This window comes from Mytilus californianus, unplaced genomic scaffold (assembly GCF_021869535.1).
Source record: "Mytilus californianus isolate M0D057914Y unplaced genomic scaffold, xbMytCali1.0.p SCAF_8, whole genome shotgun sequence".
Lineage (NCBI taxonomy): Eukaryota > Metazoa > Mollusca > Bivalvia > Mytilida > Mytilidae > Mytilus > Mytilus californianus.
This window is the reverse complement of record NW_026262734.1, coordinates 84,060,177-84,077,966: the sequence shown is the minus strand read 5'-3', so window position 1 is coordinate 84,077,966 and position 17,790 is coordinate 84,060,177. Positions and strand designations below refer to the sequence as shown.

At 32.1% G+C, this 17,790-nt stretch overlaps 1 protein-coding gene across 3 annotated transcripts in view; it reads left to right on the top strand.

Annotated features, from left to right (window-relative positions):
* LOC127711584 (mediator of RNA polymerase II transcription subunit 19-like) overlaps positions 1-17,790 on the top strand; it is a 140,603-nt gene that overhangs the window by 87,538 nt on the left and 35,275 nt on the right. The window lies entirely within an intron of this gene.

Genomic DNA, 17,790 nt, shown 5'->3' with positions numbered 1-17,790 from the left:
TTGTTCTATTTCTTCAAATATTTAGAACAATTCGATATTAGTCCATGCTTAGTATTCATTTTTTAAGAAATGGATGCTTGTAACATATCTAATTTGCTCATTTTTAAAAGATGACTTTTTGAGAAGGTCGCATGGCGACGTTTCCGTAGATTTACTTTTTCCAGTAAATGTTTCATCTGTTGATATATATATATTGTGAACGTTTTGTGTATATTTAAATATATTTACCTATGTTGAAAGACGTGCACAATGTCAAATCATAAAAATACAAATTGTTTAGTCTCAAAGACACCTTGAAAGATTTCCGCAGCTATTTTTGTAGAATAGGTGCAATTGTCGTACTCGGTGCAAATTGGGTACTGTGGCGTTATAATCATCTCTTTAATAAAAAACTTATTTATGAATACCAGTCATGTTTTCTGCCAAAACAATCAACAGTTCATCATTTATTAAAAATATAGGATTGTATCGTAAATGCACTAGAAACAAAAGAAATTTGCTGTTGTTTTTTTTTGCGATTTTTCGAAGGCTTTCGACAAAGTTAGGCATCTGGGTTTACTACATAAAATGAAATCATATGGCATTGAGGAAAATCTGTTAAATTGCGTCACTAGCTACCTTTATCAAAGAAAATAAAACTGTTATCATTAATTAATTATCCTCGAATGTTTGCAATGTTTCAGCTGGTGTACTCCAAGGATCAGTTCTCGGTCCTTTATTGTTTATCGTATATATTGAGGATATTGCTAAAAAGTTAACTTCTTTATGCAGACTATTTGCAGATGACACTTCATTCAGTTACTCGGGTCATGACGAAGAACTTATACAATCAGTTGTTAGTCGTAACCTGAGACAGCTGGATGAATGGTCAAGAAAGTGGCTTATGTCTTTCAATTCAGAAAAAAAACAGAAATAATGAGACACAAGATATTAATTTTACTATGAAAAATTAAAAAAAAAAAATCAATTGTGCAATCTCATAAGCATCTAGGGGTTACATTTAGAAGTGACGCAAAATGGAACAACCATGTCAAAAATATATTAAATAGTGTTAAAAAGCATATGAATGTACTGCAAACTCTCAAATATCAACTTTAGAGGAACGAAGAAAAAGAAGAAAACTACAATTGTTTTATAAAATTCAAAATAATTATGCACCTGAATATCCGGTCAGCCTTGTTCCCCCTAAAATTCAACGAACAACACAATATCTCTTTCGAAATGGAGAGAATATTATCTCACCATTTTGCAGACTGACACTGACTTCTAAATCATTTATCCCCCCAACAAATAAACTTTGGAATAATCTGATTATGTCAGTTCGAAATGTAGACTCAATATCAAAATTCAAAGAAGAATTATAAAACCACAACAGTCGAAATGAGAATCAATCTCAACATTATTCATATGGTCCTAGAACATTGAATATAATCATAACTCCATTTAGATGTCCGGCATCTTTTTTGAATTGTGACTTGTTTAGAGCTAACATTACATCTGATCCAACATGTAAATGTGGTTTGGATATACAGGACATGCACCATTTTTGATTTGATTGTCTTTTCTATTAAATTGAAAGGCTATTCTGTTTAATAGTCTCAGCTAGAGTCCAGAAGTCTGCAATTTAGACTTAAAACTATTGGTTTTTGGAAAAAAAAACTCTTTCTTATGATAAAAATGTGCAAATTGTTAAACAAGTTTTCAATTTTATAAAGATATCAAAACGATTCCTGGTAGTATAATATCAACATAGGTAAAACACACATTATCATCATCATTCTAATCTCTGTCGTTCTTTCTTCATTTTGTTCTTTTTTCAGTATAGTTTAGTAATATGTATGTTGTTTATATGATATAATACATGCTGTACCTAAAGAACTTATTAAAAACGATATTGCACATCCTAAATTTTACTGTAATATTGTACTAAAAGCGCGGAAATCATTATGTGATCCGTGTAAACTCATCGAACCTTTAAATAAACTTATTAGTAAAGGATATCTTCTCAATGTTGTAATTAGATCTTTGAATATAGTTTACATTGGCACAAATATCGACTTTTTCATCGGCAAATTAAAACATAACTAATTTTGTATTCTTTTCAAACGGGATGTATAAAGACATCACACTCCTAACTATCCTACTGTCTGTCGATACCTTTTCTTTTTGGCATTGCACAAGTCATGTCTTCTTTGACTGTCCATGACGTTAAAATACTAAATCCCTGGGATGTGTTTTAGTTGATTTTAGTCTCTGATGCATGATTTTTTTATTATTAATTGTTTTTGGCTTTAAACTAGCTTTCAGTAACTGCGAGTACTGTCAAATTGTACTTTCTTGTTTATTTGACCTGTTGATACAATTTGTAATGCTTTTTTGTTATTTAATGTTTACTTATTTAGTATTATACCTCGTCTCTCTCTTTTTGATAAATACCAGCTTTGATAAGTGTTTGGTATGACTATAAATTTTCAATTATGTTCTCGTACTATGAACAACACAATTATTTATTTTGTAAAAAATATTTCCGTTCTCTATTTATACTGTATACCTTACAATAAAATTATTTTCATTTATCTGTTTACATTATTCTATTTGGCGGCATTTTATTCAAGGTTATGGTTGTTTTCTGAAATTGTTTAACATCTAACCCCTTATTTTATTGATTTTGTATTTACATTGTGTCATAGATCAAATTTATTCGTTCAGTGTATGTTCACTTGTGTTAATATGTCTTTAGATAGAGTTAAGACATTTCAATTGATATTTTATAGTGTGTCTTTCTATGTTGTGATGTTACACTATTGTTTCAGATAAGGGTGAAGGTAGGTACCTATTTAAACGTTTAAACCCGCTGCATTTGTTTGCACCTATCCTCTTCAGGAATCTGATGTACAGTAGTTGTCGTTTGTTGATGTGGTTCATAAGTTTTTCTCGTTTCTCGTTTATACATATATTATTAGACCGTTTGTTTTCCTGTTTGAAAGGTTTTACACTAGTCATTTTTGGGGCCCTTTATAGCTTGCTATTCGGTGTGAGCCAAGTCTCCGTGTTGAAGACCGTACTTTGACCTATAATGGTTTACTTTTACAAATTGTGACTTGGATGGAGAGTTGGCTCATTGGCACTCATACCACATCTTCTTATATCTAACACATTCAATTTGTATTTTTATATATATTGTATTGTGGAGAAGACTTTATGAGTATGTTTTAATTGTGTCTGATTCTTTTTGGTTTGAGCAAATAAAATATATATAAACTAAATAAAGAATCATCAATGTTTGGGTTACACTTATGTCCAACTTCTTTTGTTTTACTGTTTTAAGTCAGCAAATTAATTATAAAGTCATGGTCATCTTTTCCGTGCACGACATTAAGGTCAGGGTACAGTCATCGTTTATCTTGTTCAGATATCTTACTCTTTAAAATAATTTGTTTCAACTTTTGTTCTTCCATGAAATTCGAAATTCGAAGTCATTTTTCCTACAAGTAAAAAAGTATATCGAATTATGTCATCAGGATTTTAGTCCAGACATAATCATAACCCGCCAACATGGCAACGTGTCAATATGTCTGTACCGAAGGCTTTAACATACATTGAACAAAGTTGCATAAACAGGCGAATGACAAACCATCATTATAACACCTCTACATGAAACCAAGAAATTGTATATCTAAAAGGAGTGAACTCGATATTTTGAAACATCAGGACTTCAAACGGAGCGATTATCTTGTAACTGTTTCGGTCAACGAATTTCTTTGGGTCATCTTCACCGTGTGGAACGCCACATGCGGGGTGTCGGCTTTGAGCAGATACAAACGTTTTCAGTGCTCTGTTTTCTCAAACATCTCTCCCTAGTTTTCTGTGTTGCAGATTTTGTGGCTTCATATGCCAGTTTTTGGATTAAAAACTACTTTTGACGATTTTTCCCGTATGATTTATATAGGAAATGAATTCCTATCATGGAATTTAACCAAATGCCAGCTTCTGTTTTAAAACCAATTTTTTCATCAAAATATAATGTGTCGCTCGGGATGTCAGATTTTGCGTCTCAAAAGGGGTAGAGGCATTTATTAAAAATATATTAGATTTTCACCTAATTCGGTCTTTATCTGATAGTTTGTAATTTAAATACTTCTACTCTTTTATGATAACAAATTACAAACTTAAGGTATTTCATTTGGCCCATATTTTTGTCTTTCAATTATTGTGCATTTGCAACCTTAGAAATAGAGATAAAGCCTCAAAGTAAACAAATAATGGAACATGAAGAGAGGTGATATGTTATTTTTCTGTTTTATACGTTTAAAGCACAAAACTGCTGAATTACAGACGTATAAATGCAAAAGGGTGTACCCGATTCATTATAAGATTATAAACAAATCAAACTTTAAATGACCATAGAAACAGATTTATGCCAGCACAATCTATTTTTATACTTTCTTTAATACAGAATTGTATTTTAATCGCGCAAAAGAATTTAAAATGTTTTTTTTTGTTTTAAACGTTGTAAAAAAAAGTGTTTCTATACACCAGTTATCATATAGAAATACTTATTAAGTATTAAATAAGATTATTTTTTTTATTCTTTTTAGCAAATAAAAACGAACGAATAAAATTCTGATTAAAGTATAAGGTTAACAATTACGCGATGGAAATGCTAAAGAAAGTATAAAGATAGATTGTGCTGACATAAATCTGTTTCTATGGTCATTTCAAGTGAAATGCAGCTGCATATTCTAATACTTGTATAAACTATTATAGTATTGAGCTAAAAGAGATATGTGCAAATCATTTACGATCTCGAATATACATTTCCATTTAAGACATTGAAAAAGTCACGGAAAGATAAAATACTAATTTGTTCATAACTTGAATTTATTTCCTGGGCAACTTTATTTAAAACACTAATTATCCTCCTTTAAATAAACTTATTCCAAAAGGTTACCTATCATTCAACACTGTAACTTAATCTTTGAATACTGTTTTTTTTTTGTAAATTTTATTTTGTTATCAGTAAATTAAAACAATCCTAAATATAACACATATGTACTTTCACGAAACTACAATCTGTCTATACTTATAGTTTAGCATTGCTCAAGGTCGTGTTTTTTTCTGACTGTCAGTAATGACGTCTTAACACTAAATCCATTGGATGTTGGATGTGTACTAATTGATATTTTAGTCTTAGATACATGATTTGTTTTTCATTAGTTGTTATTGGCTTTGCACTAGCTGTCAGTAACTGCGACTACTCTTAGCTCTATACTTGGTGTCTTTTTGTTTTGGGGATGTACAAGTACTCGAACACGTCCACTTTGTATTATTGTTAGATGTATTTCTATTTTTATCCATCTGATGAGTTAAGCCTTTTTCAACTGATTTCTATAGTTTGTTCTTATGTTGAACTATTACACCACTGTCCCAGGTTAGGGGAGGGTTGAGCGCTCACAAACATATTTAACCAAGCCACATTCTTTATGTGCCTGTCCCAAGTCAGGAGCCTGTAGTTCAGTCGTTGTCGTTGGTTCATGTCTGTCATATCTGTTTTTCATAAACTGTTTTGTTATAAATAAGGCCGTTAGTTTTCTCAGTTGAATTTGTTTCATATTTCATGTCGGGGCCTTTTATAGCCGACTACACGTTATGGATTTTTCTCATTGAAGACCGTACGGTTCCCTATAATTCCTTACATCTACTTCATTCAATCTTTGGTGGATATATAGTTGTCTCATTGGCAATCATACCACATCTCCTTAATTTTATATTATAATGAATCGGGTACACCCTTTTGCATTCACACGTGTGTTATTCAACAGTTTTGTGCTTTAAATGTATAAAACAAATCACCTCTCTTCATGTTCTATTATTTGTTAACTTTGAGGCTTTTTCTCTATTTCTAACATTAAAAATGTACATTACTTAAACGACTAAAATATTGGCCAAACGAAATACCTGAAGTTTGTAATTTGTCATCATAACAGAGAAGAAGCGTTTGAATTATAAAGTATCAGATAAAGACCGAATTGTATGCAAATCTATTCTTTTTTTAATAAATGCCTTTAACCCTTGAGACACACCCCGAGCGACACATTATATTTTGATAAAAAATTACTTTTAAAACCAATAAACATTTACTAAGAAGCTGGCATTTGGTTAAATTCCATGATAGGAATTCATTTCTATAGAAATCATACGGGAACAAATCGTCAAAAGTAGTTTTTAATCCAAAAACTCGCATATGAAGCCACAAAATCTGCAACGCGGAAAACTAGGGAGAGGTGTTTGAGAAAACAGAGCACTGAAAACGTCTGTTTCTGCTTGCTGGCAATAGATTATAATTTGGTTCCTTCCGTGCAATACGTTATTTGGTTCTAACAGTTCTTAAAAAAGAAACTTTGATACTTGAACATACCTTGATCGTTTTTCTCCGCTTCAAAACCGCCACCCCGTGTCAAACATAGCCGACACCACGCATGTGGCGTTCTACACGGTGATCTTGGTTGAGAAGATATAAATGAAGAATAAAAACTAAGAAAAAAATAGAAGTACAAGGTCACACGAAGATGTCATTGTAATGCATTTCGTTTCTCATTTTTATTGTTGCACAGTTTGTCTCCCAAAGCCTATGAAAGCTAACTTTCAGGTGATTGCTTTTCGCTATTTTGCCTTTAATTTGTCAAATCCTAATACCTTATTCTTGGTAGTTATGTGTTTCATTAGCCATCATACTATCTCTTAATACCCGATTTTTGTGAAATTATCATTGAAATGCATGGTCCATTCGTCAGGTGCGAGGGACAAAGTCTTATTATTATGAAAACAAACTGTGTTCTTATACACATGAAGGACTGTCATATTTCAGCAGCTTTGACTCCAATGTACTACATGTAACAATTCTGTTACTGTGAGTTGAAGCTTACAACTTACATATATAAAACAAGAATGTGTCCATAGTACACGGATGCCCCACTCTCACGATCATTTTCTATGTTCAGTGGACAGTATAATTGGAGTCAAAACTCTAATTTGGCGTTTAAATTAGAAATATCATATCATTGGGAACATGTGTACTAAGTTTCAAGTTTATTGGACTTCAACTTCATAAAAAACTACCTTGACCAAATACGTTAACCTGAAGTGGGACAGACGGACGGACCAACGAACGGACACAAACCACTCTGCAGTTTTATAAAGCAATGTTTTTCATACTGCAAAATGCAAAAGAGTTTCTAATTAAATCCGTTGTCAGGTTCATCACAAATATTGTTTGAAACTTTATTACAATATCGAAAGAATTATTTGTATCCGCGATTCACCAAATTTAGTGTTAAACTTTTAAATTAAAAGTTTTGAATAAAACGTTTTTGGAAAAAAAAATAACACCAGGCATTCGGCAAAACAAATTTCATGACATTTGGCAACTCCGTTATTCAATCAAAATCAAACAGACTCAAACAAAACTCGTGAGGATCAATTTAAACAATCTTTAAACAATATCCAATATAATAAAACGTCATGAAAATTGCTAAATCCGTGTATTGTACAAAGGTAAAAGATGAACAGTTGCTATTTGAACATTTGTTGAAAGGTCAATTATTATGATGAAAAGAACGTATCCAAACAAAAGGAAGCCCTGTTAATATTGTTTCTGAGGTACCAAGTATTGTTATGGTATCACTTATGATGCCGTTTGGAATACTAGAAACACAACCTAATTTACTTATAATATGATAACTATCAGACAAACCAATCAAATCATATCAGAAAATTGAAATCAATCAGTTTATTTTTTACATAGACAGCCACTCTTGTTAAACAGATGCAACAGTTTTTACAAAATTAAATCCGACCTTGTAGGAAGCAAATTCAGACTCGGAAGTTTGTCATGAACTTTTTATGAATCATTTCAATAGGTGTGGCGCTTTAAATTTGATGAATTTGAAATGTTGAAATCTATGACGACAAAATAGTCATGTGGCCTTGTCAATGTTTCATATGAATGACAGCTTGTGTTCAAATGTCCTACGAGTTGCTGGTACGGATTTATATATATTGAATTTGACAGTTCAGGTGCATCATAGTTGGAAATTGTCGTTCTCGAAGAAATTTCAGAACGATCAGAAAAATGAAAGCTAGATCTAAAGGATGCGTTTGGCACAGATGAAAGGTTAAGTAATTCACTTTCGTTGATTTCGTCATAATAGTTTGTGGCATATTGCAGTTGCTGATTTTGTTGTCTTTCACGATCATTACTAGTGTCATGCATTTGATGCCGCTTCCTGCAATTAATTAAAAGTGCTATCCATCCTGAAGCAGCAAGGAAGCCTACAGGTATTATTCCATAGTACAAGTACTCTTTCCAGACACTGCTTCCTAAATAATAATAAAGGTAATAATTAAAGTTAAGGATATTGAAAGAACTTCTAGATATTAATACCAGTATAAATTTATATATTTAACTGATAAACTTATTTTCTTATCGACTGGTATCGTTGGTGTACTTTCTTTAGTTTTACATACAGTTTTGGTATAAGTAGCCATAAGCAGTTACAATTACTAAACTAATGCGATATTAAAAAAAACATAACAAGTACTAGTGTATGGTCCCATTATTGACAAATTATGTGAAATAAAAATAATATTTTATAATATTTAATGCGTCCGAAGCGCTTTTCTGTAAATGAAATAGCCAAATTTATCGAAGGTAGACGTTGCCTTCGGTAACTTTTGAAATATGCAACCGGTAATGTAACTTTAGAGTTGAATATAAGTATAAAAACTTATGCTGCAAAATTTTAATTTCCTCGCATATAATACACATCAACGATACCAATTTTACTGCACCAAATGTTCACTTCGAAAAAAAGACGAGACTTAAAAAAAGAAACTAAAATGAAAGAATCCCATAGAAAATATAATAAAATTTATTCTGATAAAATATATCTTGTCAACGAATTTCCATCATGAATGAATTTAATCAAATTCTTACCATAGGTGTTTTTGCTGTCTTTGGAACCAATGGTGCCTTGAAAATAAAAAAAAAAAACCTAAAGCAATGAACGAAATAGTTATTCTATTCCCTAAATGATTTTTTGTACATAATATAAAAAGAGAAGATTATGGATGTTAGATATATTTTTTGATTAGCATGACAAAGTTGTAATTTTTCCAGATATTTTTCTTTGGGTAAGTTTAGTGTTCACTTAATTTATCTTCAACTAATCTAGATATGTTAGGTAACCTATATGATACTTCAGTAGGAATTATTTTACCATCATAAACGTTTTAAATTGATCCGATTTGAAATGACCCAAAAAACAATTAAGTCGTGTTCACGTTAAACCTTTCTAAACCTCTTAAAGTTGTACTGTTAAGACGCATATCCTTACGCTAATAAAAATATGTTCAGTGCTTGTAGAGTATTTCGCAGCTGGTATTTAAATAAGGTTATGTACCAAGCTTAGGTTCAATTGTGCTGCCAAAAAAAAGTTTATACCAATCGCAGAAGCTTAAAATTCCCTGGAAGACTAAACACCACTGAATGAATTAGTTTTATCGCAGTTCACAATATTATTAACCTCAATTCAGTATTATATCTACTCACAGCAAGTTCCAGATGACAAATATTTTATATTCCTAAATTTAAGGTCATTCTAGAAAATGTATAAAGCTAGCCTATCGTTTTATGCATAAGTGGTTATATCGTAAATGAATTTGTACTTACTTTCCCATTGTTCATTTGCACTACAAATGGACGTTCCATTCTTGTTAGAAATAACCATGCTATATTCTCCATAGTTGTCTTGTTTGAACGCCGTAAATGCAAGCGTAAATCGATATGCACTTATAAGGACTAATCGTCCGTAAATGTCTGTCGGGATGATAGTTTCAATGGAAGCCATAGTATATCTCGTAAGGTTTGTTTGGATAACCTGATTTATATGTAGCCATTGGAACATGTTATATATTGGTATGCTAACTGCATCGACTGCTATCTTAACATTTAACATGTCTTCGTTATCAACTTTTGTCATTGTACGTACCGAAGTGTTTAAACAAAACGGTCTTCCTAGAAATAACAAAAAAAATATGAGAAAGCAGGGTTATCAATGCTGCAAGGGAACATATACATTTTGTCTTAGAATACGAATGCACGAATAGTGTTGAAATGAAAGCCTTTCCTCCATAATTAGAGTAGACTCAATTCGGTACTGTATATATATTCTTTATTGTAAAAATGTCAAAGTATAAGCTTGTGTCTTTACCATCAGACACCATCATCTGGTTGTGTATGAGGGATTTGCTGAACATGATAACTTAGTGAATAATCAAGTCCAATCATTCGCTAATAAGCTCTCCATACATATGAAATATCTTCAAATTTCATGAGAAAAGTTGTTATATTTGTATTCTAAAACTCAGATTAAATGTATCAGTTTCCATAACGTTAAAATCTTTTCACTGAAAACTTGTTTTTTTTCACCTGATACAATCAGGCAAGTTTTGAGCTTATTCAAAAACATGAGATGGATCTTATACAGGAATATAAGCACACCACCGTACGTCAGCTAGGTATTGTCTTTCATGTTCAATAGCAAAATTCAAAAGAAACAAAAATATCCAAATTTGCTGGCAGGAACAAAGCGCATTGCATTTGGCATTGTTTTAATCTGTGGAAATAAACTTTAAATCTGTAAAATAAGCACTTTTCAAGAATTTCTGGACGTAATGATTTGATTGACCATCATGGAAATTTTGTGTAACAGTTAAACCAAGTATATGTTCCTTTACGCTACAGCTATCATCTGATTATAGTGTCTTGCTTCTAACTTTTTTTTATATCTTTTCTAAAAGCAAGTTTGCAACCGTACCATTCTGGTGCATTCGGTTTAAACTCTCCTCTCTATAAAGTTTCGTATAGCTTAATTTCGTAGTGGTTTGTGAACTGTTCATTCAAGCGTTATTTATCCGTCTTTCTCAGACTTACTGTTTTGTCTTTGTAATGTTTAAAAGAAACGACGCATTCGTCTTGAAAATGGATTTTAAGAAAAATGAATATTTTAGAAGCAATTATAAGGAAAGATCTTCAAGTTGTAGTTATTTATGTAAGACTAATGTCTTTTGATTTAATTGAAAGAATATACAATAGTTTATATCCAAGTTGAAGGCGGGAAAATCTTTCAAAAGATATTGGCATACATTGGTAATACAATACTATGTGATCAGATTATGAAAAAAGTACCTTGAAATTGAAGAAAAATGTATCCTGTCTGATTTACTTCGTGAAATCTGTTACTTATGCCATTATGGACCGTGCATATGTACTTTCCATTTTTGAGATACGTAACTGAATCGCCATCAGATAATATATTAAAATTGCCATCGTTTAAACCATCTAGATATCGAATATGTTCTCCAAATTCTGAGAGGTGTTCCCATTTTGAAAATCTGTAAACATTTGGAACTCCAGTTGCATTACAAAGAAGTGACCCGTTCTGTAATATTGTTACTGACACATTTGGTGCATCTACAAAACAAAAACAAATGTTGCGCATTAGTATTCCTAAAATGAAAGAATTGTAACAAAGAAATGTTTTTCTTCACCTGACTTTCATATTTTGGTCAAAACCATCGAACGGGGTGGATCAAACAACTCCTGTCCTAGAAAACCAGAGACTCTGAAGAGTCTGTGTTGCTCAACTAGATATGTGCATTTCCAAAAAGGTCACTCTCTAACATTATAGACTAGGACATAATTCACGACTAAAATCTCCTTTTGCTTGATCCTGTTCTGCTGATTGTTTTTACTGTTTGGAGTTTATGTCTACATTTTATATATTTTGCCACAAAATGAAAAAAGTATAGAAACTGTCATTTTAGGGGCAATAATTCCTTGAAAGAGTTAACAGACAATTTCAGCTATGTTTAGCATTTTTGGTGATTACAGTTTTTTTTTACCCACCAAATTTTCACCAACAACAAAAAAAAAGAGGAAATTGTCAAAAACCATCAGAAAAGGACAAAGAGTTGACTGAATATTCTGACCATATTTGTAGCTTAAATCTTGGGTTAGTTTTGGTCTTAACAGCTCTTCAACGATTGTATATTTGTATTTGATTTTCTAATATTTCGGCTTTCATCATCACTGAAGTTTATTATCGATATATGCGCAACTGTTGCAGTAAAATTTGTATCGTTCAAACTATTATACTGTTATACGCAATACCGTATTAAAAACTCATTGTTATACTGGTACAGGGAAGACCTTTAAACTTTATCATGTACTTGCTGACCTTTAAATTCTATATGTATATTAGTTGGTTAGGTTGGTCAACACTTTGTCTATCCATCTTTTCATAATTCATATCGATGAAAGTACTTCAAAGTACTAGATTTCATGCAGCAACATCATAAACATTACACAGACAAATGACTTTAAAGCATCGATACTTCATCTCTTGTAAAACAAAATGAGATGGAAGATATCAAAGAAACATTCAAAACTGAAAAGTCGAAGAAAACTGACAACGCCATTTATAAAAAAAAAATTCGTAAGGGTTCCGCGGAACCCAGTGTCTCGCCTACTTTTGCTGTTAATCGCAGGCTCAACAAAAATGAGGAAAAAAAATAATAACAATATTACTTTCGATACAATCTTTTGATTGTAAGAAGCTTCTGTCCCAATTTGGTAAAAATCCAGGATAGTTTATGAATCTAATAAATGTTTTAAATCTTTAACTGCAGACTGTATGTAATGTTTACTGGAAGAAAAACTAAGTCCATTTATAAGTAAAATACTGATAAACAGGTACAAAATTTTAAAAAATTTCCTTCAAGATACTAGCTTTTGATCATAAACAAGCTTCTAACCAAGTTTGGTACAAATCCAGGATAGTTTAAGAAAGTTATGAACATTTTAAAAACTTTAACCACAGAGTGAATGTTATGTTAACTGGCAGAAAAACTAAGCCCATTTATAAGTTAAATACGGAAAAAATGGAATTTTTTTTTTTAAAATTTACTTCTGGATACTATCTTATGATCATAAACAAGCTTCTGTCCAAGTTTGGTAGAAATCCAGGATAGTTTAAGAAAGTTATTAAAATTTAAAAAACTTTAACCACAGAGTGAATGTCATGTTAACTGGCAGAAAAACTAAGTCCATTTATAAGTAGAATACGGACAAACAGGATTTTTTTTTTTACAAAATTTAATTCTGGATACTATCTTATGATCATAAACAAGCTTCTGTCCAAGTTTGGTAGAAATCCAGGATAGTTTAAGAAAGTCATTAAAATTTTAAAAACTTTAACCACAGAGTGAATGTAATGTTTCCTAGCAGAAAAACTAAGTCCATTTATAAGTAAAATACGGAAAAACTCGATTTTTTTTTTTTACAAAATTTAATTCTGGATACTATCTTATGATCATAAACAAGCTTCTGTCCAAGTTTGGTAGAAATCCAGGATAGTTTAAGAAAGTTATTAAAATTTCAAAAACTTTAACCACAGAGTGAATATTTGTGGACGCCGCCGACGACGACGACGACGACGACGTCGACGCCGACGGAATGTAGGATCGCTATGTCTCGCTTTTTCGACAAAAGTCGAAGGCTCGACAAAAATGACGAAAAGACGAACAAGTCCACTACATAGAAATCTATTGACTGTTCGACACGAATCTAACTTAACAGCAGGGACTGAACTCAGATACCGCGGAAGGATTAACAGTTTTTGTTCCACGCGTGATACCAGTCGTGTTGCTCATGCAAGTAAACATCCAGTAATAATTCTCCTTTGGTGATGTCATAATCGATGGATAAAGGACAGGATTGTGGGTACAATAATTGAAACGTAAAGATGGTCAACTGAGACACAGATATTCCACGACAAACAATCAACTCGTGATGGCGTCCGTCAAACGATCGAAGATTTAAACTTAACCACTCGGAATCCTTGATTCAATAGCGTCCTTACAAACAGCAACCCTCTATAAACAAAAGCTCTGGAATATTAAATGAAATGGGAGATTTATACACCATTTGCCGGCCATATTAGAATGCTGCTACATACATGACGTAGAAATAAAAAGTTCACAATCAGGAAGCTAAAAAAATCTTCTCTTTTGACGTAAAGTTTTGTTCTCAACCAACCTTCATCGGTAGATTACAGTCAACATATCAGACAGACTAGAATAGAGAGTGGAGACGGGAAATGTGTCAAAGAGACTAATTAAACTGTATCTGTGATATTCTTTATTTCAAGATCAATGAGATAAATAAGTGAAGTTACGGGATAATGCTAGCTACTATTTGAATTCGGTCTCATAGAAATCGCCTTCATGTAATAATTTCTTTCAAAATGTATGCAATTTTTAAACAATTTGCTATTAAAAATATCAAGATATAATTAATGAATAGTAACTATCCGTCTGGCTGTTTTATACATAACTGTATTTGAACACAATGAGCATATTAATCATACAACAAACGGGACGAATTAAACTTGACAATACACTGTTTTTAGATCGCAATGTTCTATCGATGAATGTGAAGTTAGTAGCCGGTTTGTTATTCGATATTCGATATTCAATATCCAACCAGCTGCTAACTTTATATTAACTAACTATCTGCATAATATTAGGAAGATTGAGAGATCAGTGGGGTCTAGACATCGCCCTGTGCCCTTTGACCTGAATTTTCGACGATTTTTAGCTGAAAGGTGAAAATTTAAACCCTCCGTAGATGTCGAAGATGACATTATTCTGGAAAATCCTTTTGATACCCTTTGTATATATACATAGTCTTAAAGGTCACCGAATTTTATGGACATTGAAAGATCAGGGGTTCCCACCGTCATTTAAGCGGTCTCCGGTAGGTTTTCACTACTAGTATATATATTTTGAATATCAAACTGACACTTTGAGCCCTCCGTAAACATAGAATACAAGTATTTTACCCAAATTCCTTTTGGTCTCGTTTGTATCTTTATATTAACTAACTATCTGCATAATATTAGGTAGATTGACAGATCAATGGGGGTCCCACCATCATGTAAGCGGTCTCCTGTAGATTTTCACTATATATTTCTTTTTTTTTTTTTGGCTTTCCATAATTATTTCTATTTATATTTTTAAATGTTACTAGAGTGATTGTTTTTTTTTTTTTTGTTTCTAGAAATATCATATATAAAAGTACATCTTTGATGTCGTTTTATTGATAAAAAATCTATATTTCATTAAGACAAATGGTTCGATTTATACATAAGGGTCACAGGCACTTGTTTCTATCCATGGGAAGCCCCACTATCAACGTATATTTACGAGAAGGTACCCAACTACTTTTTTCACCTCTCCGCTTCAAACCCTTATTTTGCTGTCAATTCATTCTCAAATTTATTGTTCCATACACCATTCGATTCGTGAAAAGTTTTTCTTTCAGATGGTATGGATTGTATTTACCCTTAGGGTACCCCTTACCTCCAATACACAAGATTTGTCATTAAATATTCATGTGATTGTTTTTAGTCCTCCTACAAAATACAATAACTTCCGGTATCAAAATTTCACGGACTGAATCCTTATTAAAAAGAAAAATAACGATGCTACAAATATCATTTCACTGGGGATTTTTTTAGTTAAATTTTAGAAAAAAAAAAATATATGGGATATATTTATTCGTGTAGCCTTTAAAGTTTTAGTCCTAGATAATTTGCATAAAACAGTGTATGATAAGTCTAGAGAGTCACAAATGAATAAGTGAAATCTAGAGAGTGTAATGACCTTTAACTTATGAATAACCCTATGAACTATGAACCGACCAATCACAAGCAGTATTGAAATTCGCTGCCTTAAACCGGTAGTTGTTGTATTTTGTAGGAGGACTAAAAACAATCACATGAATATTTATTGACAAATCTTGTGTATTGGAGGTAAGGGGTACCCTAAGGGTAAATACAATCCATACCATCTGAAAGAAAAACTTTTCACGAATCGAATGGTGTATGGAACAATAAATTTGAGAATGAATTGACAGCAAAATAAGGGTTTGAAGTGGAGAGGTGAAAAAAGTAGTTGGGTACCTTCTCGTAAATATACGTTGATAGTGGGGCTTCCCATGGGTAGAAACAAGTGCCTGTGATAAGGGTTTATATTTGAGGAGAACGAGAATTTACGACAGGTTGAAGGGGTCATAAAACGATTTCCTACATATCTTTTCACTCCTTTTAACCATGACTATCATGCTTTTAATGTTATCGAATATTTTAACTTTTATAATTTTCAACCAAATTTGAATATCAAAACCGACTGCTAGCAGCCGGTTGGATATTGAATAACGAACCGGCTGCTAACTTCACATTCATGACTATCAGTCTGTTTATATTGCAAGGGTTCCAAGTCGTGAAGTTGGAATCATCTCTTCGAAAAAATTATAGACGCCATCACGAGTTGGTTGACGATTATGGAATATCTGTTTCACATGTGTCTTCGTCGTATCTACAACCCCGCCCTCCTTTTCCCCGAATTTGACCTACCGAATTAGACTTATCACCGGGTTTGTACTTAAATGAGCAACACGACGGTTACTACATGTTAAAGCAGGATCGGCTTACCTTCCGGAACACCTGAGATCACCCCCAGGTTTGGGTAGGGTTCGTGTTGCTTAGTGTTTAGTTTTCAATGTTGTTTTTTGTATATCGTTGTTTTTCTTTTGGTCTTTTCCTTTTTTTAGCCATGGCAAATTTATCAATGTATTTTCTACCAATGAGTTTAAATGGCAACTTTCGCCTCTCTTTTGTAAATTATAGATACTATCAAAATAAAGATTGATTACGGGAATTTCAGTAACAGACAAGTTGAAAAAGTTCAAATCGTTATTTAATACTTACATAGGACTATCAGTTTAAGAGAGACCGAGGTTCGTCCTACTTCATTACATACAGTACATTTATAACTTCCAGCGTCCTCTCTACTTGTTTGTTGAAAAACAATCTTTGTTCGGAAATTTAATTTATTATAAGATATTTCATCTTTTGTCCATTTGACATCTTTAGTCTCAGGATAGCTATCATGATTACAAAACAAGGTAACTGCGCTACCTTCTCTGACCACCGCGGATGGAGTTGCTCCAAGTTTTACTATAGGTGGATCTAATAAAAAGATAGAAGATTAAATTGTTAAGTCCAGAATTTTCAGATTGTTCTCATCAAGAAAAGATCAAATTATTATTAAACAAATAAATAATTATTATTATAATATATCAATGAATTCAAGAAGCATATGTTTGAAGACGTTTATCTAAAACGTGATGTTTGATTGATTTATGAATTTGTGTCTAATAAATGTATACCTCTGAATCTAAACACAATGTACATGATATACATAGTAAAAGAATAAAAGTTGCACAAAGGGACTACACACTAACGCAGTACTGTAGCTTCTGTTTATATTTCATTTTATGGTTAACAACATTTTAATGAACACGGGTTTAAAAACAAATTTACATTTATATTATAGTGGTATAGTCAATCTAAAATAAAATTAAGTAAATTGCCAATGAAATTACTATGAACAAGACAACACATGACGAGGATGTAAGAAATTTCAGGAGTGAAAGCCTTCAACAGTGAACCCCACCCACACAGTGGTACAGTTAGCAATAAATGGCCCATACATGAAAAAATAAAAAAAAATCGCCATTGTTTAATCTAATCAGAATAAACGAAACACAAATATGACAGACAGCAACCAATAACAACCACTAAATTTAGGTTCCGGATTTTTAAA